The sequence below is a fragment of the Equus asinus genome, chromosome 21, assembly GCF_041296235.1.
Source record: "Equus asinus isolate D_3611 breed Donkey chromosome 21, EquAss-T2T_v2, whole genome shotgun sequence".
Taxonomy (NCBI): domain Eukaryota; kingdom Metazoa; phylum Chordata; class Mammalia; order Perissodactyla; family Equidae; genus Equus; species Equus asinus.
In genome coordinates, this window is record NC_091810.1 from 19,557,688 (window position 1) to 19,562,861 (window position 5,174).

A 5,174-nucleotide genomic window follows, 5' to 3' on the forward strand; every position below is an offset into this window, starting at 1 on the left:
CGAGTTCAGCAAGGTTGCGGAGGACAAGGTCAATGTACAAAAATCAACTGCATTTCTTCTCACCATCCGTGAACAATATGAGAATGAAATTAAGACATAATTCCATTTAGAATAGTTTCAGAAAGAATAAAATAGGAATAAATTTCATGAAAGAAGTGCAAGACTTATAGCCTAAAAATTACAAAATATTTTGAAGAAATTGAAGAAATTGAAATTGAAGAAGACTTCAATAAATAGAAATACATTCTGTGTTCATGGATCAGAGACTTAAATATTGTTAAGATGACAGTACTATCCAAATTGATGTACAGATTCAGGGCAATCCTATCAAAATGCTAGCTGGCTTCTTTGCATAAATTGATAAGCTGATCCTAAAATTCATGTGGAAATGCAAGGGACCCAGAATAGCCAAGTAAACCTTGAAAAAGGAGAACAAAGTTGGTGAATTCAGACTTCCTGGTTTCAAAACTCCCTATAAAGCTCCGGTCGTCAAGAGTGTGGTACTGGCATAAGGATAGACATAGAGACCAAAGGAATAGATTAGCGAGTACGGACATAAACTCTTACATTTATGACCAGTTGCTTTTTGACAAGTGTGACGAGAGAATTCAATAGGGAAGAATAGTCTTTTCAAGTTGTGGTGCTGGGACAACTGGATTTCCACATGCGAAAGAACGAAGTTAGATCCCTACCTCACACTGGATACAAAAATTAACTCAAAATGCATCAGACTTAAACGTAAGCACTAAAACTATAAAACTCTTCAAAGGAAACAGAGGTGTAACCCTTCATGACCTTGGAGTAGGTCGTGGTTTCTTAGATAGGACACCCAAAAGCATAAGCAAAGGAAAATAGATACACTTAGACCTCATCAAAGATGAAAACTTTTGTGCGTCAAAGGACATTATCCAGAAAGTGAAAAGACAACTCACAGAATGGAAGAAAATATTTGCAAATCATATACTTGTATCCAGAATATATCAAGAACTCTTACAACTTCATAATGAGACAACCCAATTTAAAAAATGGGCAAAATATTTGAATAGGCAATTTTTTATATCTTCTCCAAAGAAGATATACAAATGGCTCATGAACACATGAAAAGATGCTCAGCATTATTATTTGTTCGGGAAATGCAAATCAGAACCACAGTGAAATAGCACATCACACCCACTAAGATGGCTATAATCACAAAGACGGGCAATAACAGGTGTTGGCACAGATGTAGAGAAATTAGAACTCTCATACCTTGCTTGTGGGAATGCAAAATGGTGCAGCCACTTTGGAAAATAGTCTGGCAGTTCCTCAAAAAGTTAAACATAGAATTACCGTATGAGCCAGAAATGCCACTCCTAAGTATTTACTCAAGAGAAGTGAAAGTGCACATATGCACAAAAACTCGTCCATAAATGTTCATGGCACCATAATTTATAATAGCCAAAAAATGGAAATAACCCAAATGTCTATCAACTGATGAACGGATAAAGAAAATGTGGTAAATCTATACAGTGGCGTATTATCTAGCTATAAAAAGAAGTAAAGAACTGATTCATGCTACAGCATGGATGAACCTTGAAAACATTACGCTAAGTGAAAGAATCCATTGCAAAAAGCCACAGACGATATGATTCTGTTCATAGAAAATGTCCAGAATGGGCAAATCTGTAGAGACAGATTATAGAATAGTGGTTTCCAGGGGCGGGAGGCTGGGGTGAATGTGGAGTGACTGCTAACAGATACGGCGTTTCCTTTTTGGGTGATGAAAATTTTCTGGAATAAGTGATGATGGTGCATGATTTTGAGAATATGCTAAAAACCACTAAATTGAATACTTTAAAAACTAAAAAATGTTTACCAGCTGAATTCAGAGGCGGCCAGCTTGAAGGATGAATTCCTCGGCATCTTCTCCCTTCCAGAGCTTTGTTTCCCTAGGTGACCCACCATTTCAGAGGAATCCCATGATTTTCTTACTCAGTTTTTCTGCAAGAGATGGTGTTTCCAGTGTGGCTAGAAGTACCACCAGTGATCATACACCCATTGTGGTCCAGTAAAGGTCAAGGGATGTCTTGTGGCCGCAGACTGTTGTGTTTTATTTAGAAGAGCAATCCACCAAGGGTCTCAAAGGTTTTACTTACCTGATAAACATGTTCTCCACTGTCCTCTCAGCCTTGAGGTAGCACATGACCGTGTCCAGGAAATCCGTTTAGCTGTTAAATACGGGACATCATAGATCAGAGGTTTTCCGACTGGTACTGGCCAGCTCGATGGCACTCTGGGGCACTTTTTTATTTTCACACATATTTTCGGACTCACTGGGATACAGCAAGAGCACTTCCCAAAGCCACTGATCCACTCTCTCCATACACACTTTCCTCTTCTCCCTCCACACTGCATGATACACACGTGTGCGGGCACACACACACACACACACACACACACACACGCATGCACACAGTAGAATGAGCTAGGAGCGGGTAGGTGTTTAGGGAGAAGAGAGACAGGCACTGAAATGCCAGTGTTCAAAGTCATCACATTTAGCACAAGATCTCCAGCGCTAACTGGAGACTGAGCACAGTGTCATAGTTGCACCCAGAGGCATTGCAGTGTCGCTGTGATGTGCACTTAGCCTGTCAACACCAGCCAGTCCTTGCTCTTTGGGAAGCTGACGGGGTGCTGGGTTGGGGTCCCAGTGCCCACGTACAGGACTGCTGGGACCCTCTGGGTGCAAACAGAGATGATGGAGTCTGCTGGCACTTGAGCCGCTCTGCTCACCAGCCAGAGATGCCCCGGGCTCTGCTGTTCCCAGGGGAGTTGCGATCCGAGCAGCCAGCAGAGGCCACTGGGGATCAAGGAGGTAGCGACTCACAGTAGCTTTTTCTGACCGGGGGCACAACTTCCTGAGAACCCTGGAGCTGCAAGGCGCTTGGGCACCAGAACCCACTAAGACGCTTTCCTCATTCTCTCCCTGTGAAAGCTCTGGATGGGCCTTGGGTCTCACTGTGGTGCAGGAATCTGCGTTTTATAGCAAAGCAGTGACATTTGATTTCAGCAGCCCCTCCTCTCTCCTCTCGTTCTGGAGAATATTTTCACTGTCTCTTAGTCTTTCTCCGCCCAAAGCGTGGAAGAAGGAGTGCGGGGTCCAGAACGCTGCCTCAAGCTCAGTCGTTTCTGTGTTCCGTCCCCCGACCATGTGCCTGAGGTCTGCAGTCCATCTGGTCCCAGTTTGGGACCCGTTCATAAGCCTAACAAATAGCCCAAGGTGCCAACCAATTGTAATATGCAGATTTTCTTCTGGAATCTTTCATTGTGCTAATGGTCAAAAGTGAAAAATGAACACTTGAAGACTCTGAGCCTTACTTTTTAGGCCCTGGAAAGAAAGTCTGTCCCACACTTGGGTCTCTTTTTGGGGTGGGTCTGTGTGTTGTGCTGGCAGGAGGCTCCCTTTTACCAAGATCCTGGTCTCAAAGCGCTTGCCCTTTTGTATTTGATTGCAATGAAACGCCACTAAATGCAAAATGTGAATTCCTCGATTTGGTTCTACTGTGGTGACTCCTGTGGTCCCCTCGTGTGCTCTGCCAGTTGGTGAATGATGTGGCCAATAATGAGATGTCTGCTTCATTAGCTGCTTTATAAAAGGTGCACCTAATAAACGTTTTTTTTTTTTTATACACTGCTTTGCCTTTTTTCTCCCTCCTGAGAACAGTGACCATGTCTGGTGGCTTGCAGACTTGAGTTTCCTTGTGGGGCTGTGGAGTTATCTGCCTGATTATGACAGAGGTGCATCGGGGCTGTTGGGGGAGGGGAGCGATGGGAGGAGGGGACCTGGTCCCATTGTACTCTCATGTGTCAGAGTTCTGTCAGAAGATGCTCTAAGACCCAGGAACAAGCCTCTTGTATGATAGTCACACCCACTGTGTGCCACAGTCATACTCTGGAGATAATGGGATTCTTGGTTGTCACCTGAAGGGACTCTAACACATATTTCTCCAAGTGGGATGCGGGGCCACCTGCAGAATCCCAGATGGGTTTGTGTTCATTCCTGGGCTCCCCTGCTGAATCACACTGTGCAGCCGGGGCCCGAACCTGCATCTTGAACAAGAGTCCCTGGCGATTGGACGTAGCGTCTGAGAACCCCACCTCCTCCACTGGCCTGTTCTCGTTACACCCTCAGTGTGCTGTTCAAGGGGATTTCTGGAAGGAATGGAACTCCTCAGACACGCATGCATCTAAATGTGTCCTTTCTCTGGTTCTTTGAACTCCATGGGTAATGGAGCACCTGCCATAGTCTGCCCTAGAGAAAGAGAGCGAGCTTGAAAAATTGGAGTCATGGTCAAATCAGGTTACAGCAAATGCCACAATGGTGGGAAGTCTCTGCATGACCCAAGATTCCAAGTCTGAAACTGATGGCCTGATGATCTCAAGGGCTGTTTGAAAGGGCAGGCCCTTCCAGGAGGATGTAAGGAACATTGGCGTTATGCCTTCCCAGCAGGAGGAGCCTGGGCTCGCTGAGTCCCCTGGCGGATGTGAGGAGTCCCCGGGCAGAGCCAAGAGCTGCTGACCTCTCTGGGCTGTAACTTTCTCATCTGAAAAAAACTAAGGGATGAATGAGGAAGTGTTCAGGAGGAAATACACTGCTACCTGCAGCTTATTTAAAAACGCATGGAGAAAGGTGAGCTTGCTGGGTGGACAGAGATGTGACAAAGCAGGAGCAGTAAAACGTAGATTCTAGAGCCCGATGGTGGGTGTACAGGTCTTCACGACAAACACTTTCAACTTTCCTTTGGGTTTAAAAATTGCAAAATAAGACACTAGGAAAAACAAAAGTAGGTAAAATTTTAGAGGTGAAATGAACATTAGAGATCATTTTATGGATGATAAAATTGAGGCCAGAAAAGCCAACTAGAAGGAGAGGCAGGAGGAGAACGAAGGCTCCCTGTGCCCTGCCTCCCAATCCATGTGTGGTCCACTCCACCACATTGCCCTCCAGGACCCCTTGGGCTCATGGCCAGGCACCAGTGCGGGCATGCCCCTGAAAACCTGAAAAGTGCTGTAGAACCCTGATTTTACTTAAGTGGCTGTTGCATGAAAAAAAGGTCAAATAGGTTTGGGAGATACAGACCCAAACTGCAGGACTTGTCAGAGCCTTTAATGTACTAATGTCTATAAAACATCTC